Raw genomic sequence first — 12867 nt, 5'->3', positions numbered from 1 at the left:
ATAGTCTGACAGTCAGACTGAGGCCAAAGTGTCTCTTTAGAACATCTTCATTTCTGCCAGACCAGTTACATTTCCCCGCTTTCAGTTTTACCACCTCAGTCTTAAGGTGGAATGTAACTATGTCTGAGGTAAATATGCAGGTAGGGGCTAAGGGTAGAACATATTTAGTTAGTGTTGGGTGGCCATGAGTAAGGACCATTTCTCACGAACCTCTTGGCTTTTAGTTACATTTGGAAGGGCTGGCACAAGCATCTCCATCTCACTGGTTTGAGACAGGTTCTCATCATGAAGCCTAGGCTGGCCTCAAACTTACAATTCTCTAGCTTCACTTTCCCATATGCTGGGGTTGTAGGCAAGGACTACCATGGCCTCCACGACTTTACTTCAGTTCCGACCACTCCCCCTCTTGTCCCTGAGCAATATTCACTGAAGACATTGCTGATTAACTATCTGGTGGTTTGGTCTCCATAATCCCACAATGTCAGGGAAAGATTCATTCTAGTTGGTCTGATTGGATCCCACATTGGAGGGGTAAGTGACAGATGTCAAGGAGTTAGTGCCCACAAACCCTTTAGAGCAGGTTTAAGCAACTGAGTCATAGAAAGAGTGGATCTTAGGTCAGGCATGCCTGAAGTCTGTTCTGCTTGTCCTGGGGATAATGTCCTAGCATCTCAAAGATGCCCAGGTTCCTCTGTCAGAAGTTGTATTTCTGAATAATGCTGGCAGACAGTTTAGTCACTAGGCTTTACAGAATACAGCTATCAAGTAATGTACAAGCAACAAGAGTAAAACTATTTTGGAAATTAATTGTGTACAGATTAATGACTTTCTAACACTGGTCAATCTTAAGAAGTCTTACATAGTTCCAGAAGCATCTAGATATAGATCTGATAGCAATTAACCTCATCACATAGAACTACATAGAAGCTTCTTCTGAATAAAAAAAAAAAATTTAAATCTTTGGTTCATTAGAAGAGACCAGAACAGCTGTTTTTAGGGGTTTTATTATTGTTATTTTTTTTTTATTGATTATTTGGGAATCTCACATTATGTGCCGTGATCACCTCTTAGTCTTCCCATGTCTACTTCACCTATCCCACTCCTACCCCCTACCCCCTACCCTCCCCCCCCAAAAAAAAAACAAGTCCATTTTGTGTTGTCCATATATTCACTGGATCATGGTCAAATTCCTGGTGGCCATTCCCTCAAGTGAGGATGAATCTTTCTCTGCCTGCAACCATGCTAGAAGCCATCAATGAGGAGAGCCCTGCCATGGCTGGATTGGGGTGAGACTAGCTCTCCGGAGCCCACTGACATTAACATAGCTTCAGGCTGCAGCCCCTGACCACAAGCATCTACATAGTCTTCAGTGGTAATGCAGGCTGCAGACATCAACACGGCCCTCGGCAGCATTGGACCCACTGACCTACTCATGGCCCTCAGCAACTGCACAGGTCACCAGTCTCAACATGGTCTCAGGTGGCTTCACATGCCGCCCTTACCAGGCTGGCTTCCACAAGTAGCAAAGCCTCAGGACATCACTAAGGTATCAGGCATCTTTCTTATGCAGATGCTGTCATGTGGCTCCTTGTATCTTTTTTATCCCTGGTGGAGTTAGCTTAGGCTATTTAGCCTGATGCACCATCAAAGGGGAGCAGGGCATGTTCTTGCCTGCTGTGCCCATTGTTCAGGTTGGCTCTGGCTGACAGCAAGTCCTATTGTCTCTCTTTTAGGCACACTTGACTGCTGCAAAGGCATTGTTCTGAGCAACAGCACTTACTATTTTATACAATATAAAAAAGTTTTTATATATTGTATATATGTTTCTAATGAAGAACCAGCCTGCCTCCATCTTAGGCTTAAAAGCCATCTTAAAGTAAAGACAAACTAGGCTCATTCCTGTTTATGATGAAACCTCTGTTTTTTTAAGGATTGGGCTATGCCCCACCTGTAACCTTAATTACAAATGGTTCTGGAACTCCCTGTTCTAGGAATAGCAATCATTGTTTTTTGCTTGGTTTGTTTGTTTGTTTGTTTGTTTTTTAACTTTATTTCAAAAAGTTAGTAACCATCTTGCAATCTTACCTTTGTTTCAAAAGGGTTGTTATGGCTACCTTGCTATGACTACCTGTTGTTACAACTACCTTGCAATCATGTCTTTGTTTCAGGAGATCACTATGACTAACTTGTTATGCTTATGTTCTGCTCCTGGAACCCAGTCTGTTTTGCTGACCAAATCCCCCATTTTGAAACCCCCTACCCTTGAGCTATAGAACACTTTTCATCCTCAAACCCAATGCTGACCTCTCCAACCCCCTCTTAGTGGGAGGCAGCCCATGTACATAAATTAAAAAAAAAAAAAGCTTGCTTTAATTAATTGATTTGGTCATGATGGTTTGGGTTGGTGGTCTTCTCCCAATTTGGGGATGAACACTAATCAGGGTTTAAAGGTACTAAAATCAAATTCAAAATAGTTGCTTACAAAGTAGCCATTTAAAGACTCATCCTTAAATGAAACTCTTCCCTTTTCTACCTCCTAATCCACCCATGAACCCTTCCTTCCTCTCTCAAATTCATGGAAAACAACCTGCTCAGTCTGTATAATGTTACTTGCATGCATGTTTTCAGGGTTGATGACCATTTGGTGCTGGATAGTCAGCCGGTGTGCTCTTCCCTGGGAAAGACTGTCTCCTACTCTCAGTGTTCCTCAGTTGCCTGTAGTTCTTTGTGTAGGACTGGCTTTTAAAAGAACTTGACAATGAAATTGTCAGTTATGTAACAGACTATATGGGAACAGTTTATCCATAAATATGAATATTGAACTTAATAATCCAATGTACATAGACTCCAAATATAATCTAAATCTAAATCTAGCTTTCTTATGAATGATACAGTTTTATTATAACAGAGTACAGTAAAATTTATAAACACAGAAATAAGGGGATTTTGTTTTGTTTTGTTTTGTTTTTGAAGAAAAAGATGTCTTATCAGGCATCCTTAGCTTGCCTTAGAGCACTGATATGCAAATTAAAGACCTTCTGCCAGACTCACCCATTGACTCAGCTATCACTGTTATTGACTTGCAAATTAAACTTTCCTCACCTGGTGCTTTAACTTTGAGACTTCCTTCCTTTAGTATGTTAATAGAGATGCAAGATTATGCTAGGACAAAAAAAAAAAAAAAAATCAGTTGGAACCAGAGCAAATCTTTGCTTCAATGACCCCTCCCTACAGAAAAAAGAACTCACCTAAGCGTGTTTTTTGGTTTTTGTTTTGTTTTGTTTTATTTATCTGTTTTCCCAGTGAAAACTCCCAGAACCACTTTTTCATTTTGAAAATAGGGATCATGTGTAGTTTCTGCTCCAGTTCCCTAAAACCCAAACTTAAATACATCTGCTCTACCAACTCCTCTCTTCCAATTTGTCTAGGTAGAAGCTGCAGGTCACAAGACCTCCAGGCACTAAATATGCCTGCCCCCCCCCAACACACCCATACTAAATAGTCCTCAAGTTTCCTGTTTTCAAATTTCCATATCAGCAACCAGGGAAATGGAGCCATGGCAACATATATAAATAGTGAAATGTTATTATTTACAACAAAATATATTATTACTTAGCAACTATTTCAGAGCCAAAGATCAATTCAGCATTGTCAATGTGCTTACACTCTAAACAGACCAAGACAAAAGATGTATGTATACGTATAGGTCAACTATGAAACTAATCTTTTAATTTTACATTTTAAGTTTATCTAGCAAAAGCAATTCAGATATTTTTGAACACTTAATAAAAAATGTTTACCTATCTTTAGGTTATCTCTTCTAAATTCTCTAACTAGGTTTTTTTTTTCTCTTCCTAAGTTTCCTAATATTTGAAAGCAGCATTCTCAAATGTTTTCTATTATTTCCTTTATTTCATTTGTTGGTTTGGTTGGTTTGGTTTTGTTTTTGTTTTTTTTTTTTGTTTTTTTTTTTGTTTTTTTTTTCTGGTTTTCATGACAGGGTTTCTCTGTGTATCGCTGACTGCCCTGGAACTCTCTCTACTGTAGACTAGACTGGCCTCGAACTCAGATATCCTCCTGCCTCAGTCTCTTGAGTGCTGGGATTAAAGGCATCACCCAGCACACCCTCAAATCTTTTTAAGGCATAAACTTAAAATTAACATTCCAATTAATTTTAGATAACCCTGCCAGAAATTAAGCAGAACCAGTTTCTTTTTCTTAATTTTTTTTTATCCTTGGATTTTAACTTTTAAAAAATATAGACAAACAATTGCTTTTATAGAATTTCAGTTACCCCAAACACATTCAGTCACACAAAACACTCATTGTTTTAAAGGTATGTCAACCATGATCAACAATGCACAATGAGTTTAGAAAAGAATGCAAAACTGAAATGATCATGTCATAGAATGCTGTGGAATAATCCTCTTGTACACTGTAAAGATTTGTTACTCGAATTGGTTAATAAAATGCTGTTTGGCCAGTAGCTAGGCAGGAAGTACATACAGAGTGACCAAACTAAGGATGATGGAAGGAGAAGGGAGGAATCAGGAGTCACCAGTCAGATGCAGAGAGAGCAGGAGATGAACTTGCCATGCTAATAAAGGTACTGCCACATGGCAGAGTGTAAATAAGGAATATGGGGTTAGCCTAAAATGTAAGAGCTAGTTAGTAATAAGCCTGAGCTATTGGCCAAGTATTTATAATTTATATTAAACCTCTGAGTCAATTATTTGGGAAGCAACTGCTGGGTGTTGGGAATAGGCAGGTGGGAGAGAAATGTCTGACTACATATGGTGCCCAAACATTTAGCCAAAATTTCCATGTAGAACCTGACAAAAGCTTAAAAAGGGAGTCTAGACATACAATACTTGCATCAAGCATGGCTTCTTGGAAGCTATATTTTTTCTGATGGGCTCTGTTTGCTGGCAGTGAGTAGAGGCAAGGCTCCTTAAAAGAAAGTCCCCTACCCCACCCCAGCTCAGTGCTGGTGAACAAAAACAGGCAGCTTTTTTAAGAGGCCCTGCTGCCAAACACTTATGTGGTGTTTATGAGCTGTGGGTAACATGCTGCTCCATGACAGTGTAGACCCAGAAACTTACCAGAGTTGGGGCGGTAAACATGGCTTTCAGAACTGGCAGTAGATATGCCTCTGCCATGAGACTAGATGAGGCATGGAGCCAGCACCAGCACACCATGTTCTAAGCTACATAGCAATTTAAATTTTGCTCACACAGAGAGAAAAGGTTTATAGATACACAGTAAAGACAGATTTGGATAAAACAAAAAAAACAAAAACAAAACAAACCTAGGCTTGGGAGAGAAAAGAAAAAGGCAATAGACAGTCATGAAAAAAAAAAAGAAAAACACAGTTTTAAAATAATAAGATAATGTCCTTAAAGGGGGAATAAAGTAATATAAAGGGGAAAAAAAGCCACATAAAGATAGAATGCACACAGAGTCTGGATACTGTATGTTATTGCGTTGCTTTTGAATTTTTTGACTGCAGAAGAAGGAGCAAGAGCTGCTAAGAGACCTTTGATTATAAATGCTGCTATTAAACCAACCAATGTATTTTGAAAGCATCTTGACTTCAAAATTTAAGTCAAAAGATATGTTACTTTAGGGGAGAAGCTATGTTTTTATTTCCACAGGAAATGACAGGCTCTGGACTCATTCCAGGTTAAGAAAAATCAGGTTTGATTGAGGAAGACACCTTGAAATATCATGGATGGAAACAGAGGGCCCCGATGATCCAATGTTTTAGAGTGCCTCTGCTGCAGTTTCCTCTGAGGTCTGCATCCAGAACAGCTTCTAGGCTGCTGGGTGAGATGACCTAGCCTCATAGAATCCTCCAATTACAACTTAACCATAATCCTAAATTTTCTCAGGGTCCCCCAAAGATTACCAGTGCCCCCAGTCTGCAGGAAGTAGTCTAGAGAACTATGCCCATATTCTCAAAAATAAACTATGAATGTTTGTCATTGTTTAGGGGGCTTGGTTACAAGTTGTTATGGATAATGGTCAGGAAAAAAGCTAAACAAAAGAGATTAGATTCAAGAATCTTGTTCTGAAAAGAAAAAGGGGGATATAGAAATGATAGAAAGCAATTATTGAATCTACTTTAATCCAAAAACAACCATTAATCTTACATATGTTATGTTGGTATGGATTTTGGTTTATTAATACAAATTTAAAGTTATTTCTATTATACCATATGTATATTTCTACTCTTGTTTAAGGTATTGTGTTTATGCAACTCATTTAAAAATGTAATGTATAATTAAGAAATACAGATTAATAGTCATCTACAATATTCCAACTTATTGTCATATAAGATATGTTTCCAAGGTCATAAATATATTTAGATAGATAGATGGTCTTCAAACACTTCAAAGGCCTACAGGGCCTCTTAAAAGATCCACATAGTTTTTGCTGCTAATACTGAGTCCAGAAGTCATGCCTCTGCTAACTGCCAACAAACAGAGCCTACTAGAGGAACAACAGTTACCAAGAAGCTGAATTTGACTCCATTCTTGTATATCTAGAATCCTCTTTTAGAAATTATAAATGCTTAGCCAATAACTCTGGCTTATTACTATCTAATTCTTGCATTTTAAGTTAACTCATATTCCTTATTTACACTCTGCCACATGGTGGTACCTTTACCAGTAATGCATGTTCATCTCCTGATCCCTCTGCATCTGGCTGGTGACTCCTGACTCTGACCTTCTTTAAAACAATTTGAGTGACAAATCTTTACAAGTGTACAAGAGGATTATTCCATAGCATTTCCCCCTTTTTGTCTAATTAAAAAGGAAGGTTTTAACTTTAACATAGTAAGATTATATACAACAAAAACAGTTATCAAGTAAGAATTACAACTACAATATCCAGTCTATTTGTATTTGGCAAATTTAGAGAAAATACTCAATTATCTATCCTATCTTAGGGAGTCTAATTTATCTTTTATCATAACTAAAGAAACTGGCCAATCAGTGTTTTAGTAAACAAACCAGTTCAAGTGACAAATCTTTACAGTGTACAAGAGGATTATTCTACAGCAATATAGAGTTTGGTTTTTTTATGTCAAAAGCTAGTCATGTGGGGAAAGAAACTGCCCTTGCCTCAATTGGTGACAGTTACTTCCCAAACTGGATTAGCAGGACACAAAAAAAGGTGACTGCCAAACTTTGCTAAGACAAGGTATGACAGTCCTTCAAAATTCCCTGGTTCACAGGAAAGTCTGTCAGATATGCAAGGCCTACAGGCTAAAGTTGGATGCCCCAACATTTCAGAGGAAACTTGGGTGACTGTCCAGGCAGCCTGATGTCCCTGTCAATTAGGTAACATTTCACCCTTCTGGGGTCATTGATGGCATTGAAGACTGGATAGTTATAGTTTTCTTTAGTTATGATAAAGGGTAAATTAGACTGACCAAGACAGGATAGATAATTGAGTATTTTCTCTAAATTTGCCTAATACAAATAGACTAGATATTGTAAATGTAATTCTTACTTGATTGTAGCATGAATCTTAAAAGTTCTTATTAATAAAAACAAACCCAGAGCCAGGTATTAAGGTGAATGCTAGAAAATCAGAGAAGCAGGACAAGCCACAGCCACCTCACCTTGCCAATTCCTCAGCTGATTCTGTTTCCTCAGACTGGATGCCTCTCAGCTGAACTGTGCTGCTCAAAAGCCTAAAAGCTTAACCAGCTCTAGTTCCTTGTTCTCATGCCTTAAATACCTTTATGCTTCCTGCCATCACTTCCTGAGATTAAAGGCTCTTGTTACCACACCTGGCTGTTTCTAGTGTGGCTTTGAACTCACAGAGATCCAGATGGATCTCTGCCTCTGGAATGCTAGGATTAAAGGTGTGTGTGCCACCATTTTCTGGCCTTTATATCTAGTGGCTGTTCTCTTCTCTGACCCCAGATAAGTTTATTAGGGTGCACAATATTTTGGGGAACACAATATCACCACACTTGATAACTGTTTTTGTTGTATATAATCTTACTATGTTAAAGTTAAAATCTTCCTTTTTAGTTAGATAAAAAAAAAAAGGGGGAAATGCTGTGGAATAATCCTCTTGTGCACTGTAAAGATTTGTTACTTGAATTGGCTTTTAAAAAATGCTGATTCACCAAGTAGTAGCCAGGAAGGAAGTATAAGTGGGCAAGAAAACTAAGAATGATGGGAAGGAGAAGGGTGGAGTCAGGAGTCACCAGCCAGATGCAGAGGCAGCAGGAGATGAACTTGTCTGCTAATAAGGGTACCACCACACGGTAGAGCATAAATAATGAATATGGGTTAACTTAAAATGTAAGAGCTAGTTAGTAATAAGCCTGAGCTACTGGATGAGCATTTATAATTTATATTAAGCCTCCAAGTCAATTATTTTGGGAAGAGGCTGCCAGGTATTTGGGAACAGGTGGGCCAGAGAGAAGCATTCAACTACAATAGAGGAAAACTAAGTCCTAAAATTGATGCTGTAAAGACTTTATTAATAGATTTGCTTAAGAGACATTAAGTCACACAAAACAGAATTTAGCTAAAGGAAAACTGCCTTCAAAATACCCCAAAGTAGTCTGCTCACCAGGCCTGTTAGAGATAAGCAGAAATTTAGGATGCTAGGGTGCTAATGTTTGTTCACTATGATTGACCTTCTATTAGGCTCCATTCCATAACAGAGACAATCCTGGTTTTCAAACAGCAATTAAGTCTATCTGCACAGCATGCCAAAGAACATGCCTCTAAGGGGCAGCTCAAGGGGATAGTACAGAGTCACAAGGGAAGTCCTGGTATGTCATTAAATTCCCTGTGCCAGGTAGGTAAGATGAACCTGAGCAACTATTTGAAAAGAACAACACTGGTGTACTTAAATAATTCTGGCAATATCTTTGCTGTGTAAATCTCCCATCTACCCAAGTAGCCAGACTCATAGTCTCTTGTCTCTTTTTAAATTGTTCAAAGTGTAACCTGGGGCTTGGAGCTAAAAGAGATTTAAGAATGACAGCATATGTGGAATGAATAAGCCTAAAGTGTAAATAAGTTAGTAAAGCCCTCTATTCCCAACAGGCTCCTCTGTGAGCAGTAGCCAGAACGGGACACATGCTGTATGAAAGAGCTTTTTCCTTTATTAATCTCTAAGTGGATGAAATGAGTTTTCACTGGGAGAGCATATTAATTCTAGAAGAGGCAATTTTCTCTTCTTAGCCCAGGACCAGAGGCTGGGTTCTACCCTGTTACTGTCTTAGAAATCGCCACGAGCTTATAGAAGACTAGTCAGCTATAGTTCTCCCTAGCAGGTACCAAACTAGTAAACATGATATTTTCATGGTTATCTAAATCATAATAGGTCTCAACGCCATTATTTCTCTATTTCAAGGGTTCATCAGAGCCTCAATGGCTCAAGAGAGCCCCAGACCTTTCCTGTCACGTGATAGATGCCCCAACTAGTTCAACAGAACTCCAAATGTTCTCAGGAGAGCTTCTAAATTGGCAGGGCCTGTCCTACAAATGGCATTATTGTTAGATTATGGATCTAACACTTCAAGATGATTATCACTTTAGAAAGCCAAGCCTTGTTCCCTCCTAGAACTGACTGAGCACAGCAGAAACAATGCAAACCCAAGACATAGGAGACCTAACTATGTCTCCCTGAAGCTTCTGGTTTGCAGGAATGGCAGAGCTATATCTGTTTCCCTATCTGTGTAGTCCTTGATTTTGAGTTATGGTCATGTGTCAAAATCATTGGAGAGCTCTCTACTCCCCAACCATGGTTGCTATGTGTAGCTAGAGTTTTCCTGCCTGGCCCACGGTCAGGACAAATCTCTCTCACCTGCCAGTCCCACAGCCGCTCAGACCCAACCAAGTAAACACACAGAAACTTAAATTGCTTATAAACTCTATGGCCACAGTGGGCTTCTTGTTATCTAGTTCTTATATCTTAAATTAACCCATTTCTGTTAGTCTATAAGTTGCCACGTGGCTCGTGTCTTACTGGTACCTTGCATCATGCTTCTCCTCATGGCAGCTGGCAAGGTCTCTCTGCCTCAGCCTTCCACTTCCCAGAATTCTCCTTTCTCCTTGTCCTACATATACTTCTTACCTGGCTACTGGCCAATCAGTGTTTTATTTATTAACCAATCAGAGCAACACATTTAACAAACAGAGCATCCCACAGCAGCTATGTTTTTTTTTATTTTACAATAATAACTGATACTGTTCAATAGAAAGACACAAAGCCAGTCACCAAAGGGCAGCTGCTCCAAATGGTTCAAAAGAACCTCACATTGCTCACAAGAGTCCAAAAGCAAGCATCAAGGCAAAGCTTATCAGAGAGAGATTTCCTGAGGGGGAGATTTTTGAGTTCAAACTCATTTTTTTTTTTTTCTTCTTCAGCAAATAGAGGTAAAATGCAGCTGAATCTGCTACAGTGGGATGAGGACCGTGTCCCTGGAGTAAAATGACTCTGGCAGCTGCTAGAAGTTTCCATTATTCTTTTCCACCCTGGGTTAGCTCCCTGAGTGGCAGGCACCACCAAAATGTGTCTGAATCCCTCTGTGGCTGCCATTTTGTTGTCGATTACAGTTAGAAGGAAGCTAGGTTTTTACAACTCGATTAACGACGAGACGCTAATCTGAAATGATAGCGCCTTAACAGCATAAAGACAGGAAGAGAAACAGAAAGGAAATATAGAAAACTACAATAAAATGAGATCTACAGTGCGGTTCATTTTTCTGAGCAATGTGAACTCCTGTGTCTAATTCTATACGTTTTGTATCACCTAAGTGTTAACACACTCATGTCATGATTGCTTTTTAATTTTTTCAGTTTTTACTACTAAAGTTATGGTTTACACATTGTGCCACATGCAAGGTATTAATATAGTTAAGCTTTTTCTGCATAGTTACTCTGACCAGTGAGTTTCATACCTTTTGATGTTTTCTTCTTACTCAATAGCAGGTTTTTCTTCCAAATTAAAGAACTTCATTTAGTATTTGTTATCAGATAAGTCCAGAAATGATACATTGTTTCAGCTATTCTTCAGGAAATTTATCTTGCCTTCATTTGAAAAGGAAAGCATTTCCAAGTATAATGTTCCTAACGGGCAGAGGTTTTGCTTTGTTTTATTGTTTGATCTGTTCCCTTCAATACTATAAACACACGGTCATACTCTCCCCTGGCCTTCCAGGTTTCACTGAGAGGTGTGGTGCCGGTAACAGGGAGAGTATTTTCTCTGGCTCAGCTGAGGATCTTTTCTCAGTCTTTCAGATATTAATTGTGAGGTAATTGGCTTAGTCTCCGTCCAGTAGAATCTGACTTGGGACCTTGACCTTTCATCTTATGTATGAACATCTGTAGTCTCTTCTAGGTTTGGGAAGTTCTCTGATGTAACCTTTGTGAACAGTTTTTCTACCGCTGTTGTATCAGCATCACTTGAATAGATGTTTTGAAGTTACTCCAAAGCTCATATAAGCTGTCTTCTTTCATCTTCACTCTTTTCTCTTTTTTCTCCTCTGTGTGTTTTTCCAACAGATTGGCACTCTTGGGTCTGTTCTATTCTTGATGCCGTCCATCCCATTTTTTCATTTTGCTGGTAATACTTTTTAGCTCAAGTATTTCTGCTTTAGATATAGTTAGTTTGCTCACTCTATTTAACTGATAAAATACTGAATTATTTTCTTGGAGTTGTCTTGAACCTCATCGAGTTTTCTAAAAACACCTCTTTTGATTTCTCTGTTCAAGAGTGTGCATATATTAGTTGCTATGTGATCAGTCACTGTGGTGTCTTATTGTAGGTGAGACCAAGTGTCTTAGAAGTTTAAAGAGCTGTTGAGGAGTAATAATGGCTTTGAGTCTAAGGAATCGATACTTAAATGTTCTAGTCTTTATAATCCAGCTTTGTGTGTACCCATCCTTCCAGAAGTTCTGAATAGGCATGTTGTTGTGTCTGAGCTTTGGTCACTGTCACTGTTTGAGCACTAGGTGACACTCTGGGTTCAAGGTTTGTTGCCACTCCATGACTGGTGTATAATCACGATTTCACCTCCGAAGTTACACATTCTTTTTTTCTTTCCCCTCAGTTCTGCAGCTGACGTGCTATTCAGAATGGTCTGAGAAGATGATGGAAAAAGATAATGCAGCTCAATAAGATCCTGTCTGAGTCTTGAGTGGCCCTGGATGCTTCATCCATAGTCAAACAGCCTGTGGCGAGGCACTGAGTCTCTGCCCAGCACTTGGCCTTACTGTGGAGGGTCTAGCCCTGAGCTCCCAAGTAACAACTTGGCAACCATTTCCTTCTTCTCTCAGGGGGGACAATGATTCTCTCGATGTCATATTGCTTAGGGTTGGGAGCATGATGGGGTGGACAGTCATATGACTAATAATACAAGGTTTTGCTGCTTCTGGCACTCACAGTTCACTGAATCCAATGCAGAAATGAAGCAAGACTAAGACACTTGGCTACTATGGACTACCAGCTGCTAAAATGAGCCAGTGGCTCGAGACCTGTTATGAGTGATGCTGACTATAACACATTTGTTCAACTGTGGCCATTGTAGTTGGCACTGAGGGTAGGGTGGGGGTGAGTGGGCAGAGGCTCCCGTCTTGTGCACTGACCTGGGTACTGAAACGATAATAGGTTTTGCTTGGTGTTGGTTTTCATTGGCTCAGCAGAGTTCTAAGACAAAGTTTTGTATTTCCTTCCCTTCCCTGGGCCTGAGGGAGGAGTTATGGAAAAAGTCCTTTGATTGCTATGCTAACACAGGCTTGACCTATATGCTCTGACCTAGCCACAGACACGACAGGCTCCACTGGCATTGAGATTTTCCCATAGTAAACCTGGTACCAGAACTCAAGT

This window comes from Peromyscus leucopus, chromosome 12 (genome assembly GCF_004664715.2).
Source record: "Peromyscus leucopus breed LL Stock chromosome 12, UCI_PerLeu_2.1, whole genome shotgun sequence".
Classification (NCBI taxonomy): Eukaryota; Metazoa; Chordata; class Mammalia; order Rodentia; family Cricetidae; genus Peromyscus; species Peromyscus leucopus.
Note: the sequence above shows the minus strand (reverse complement) of the source record.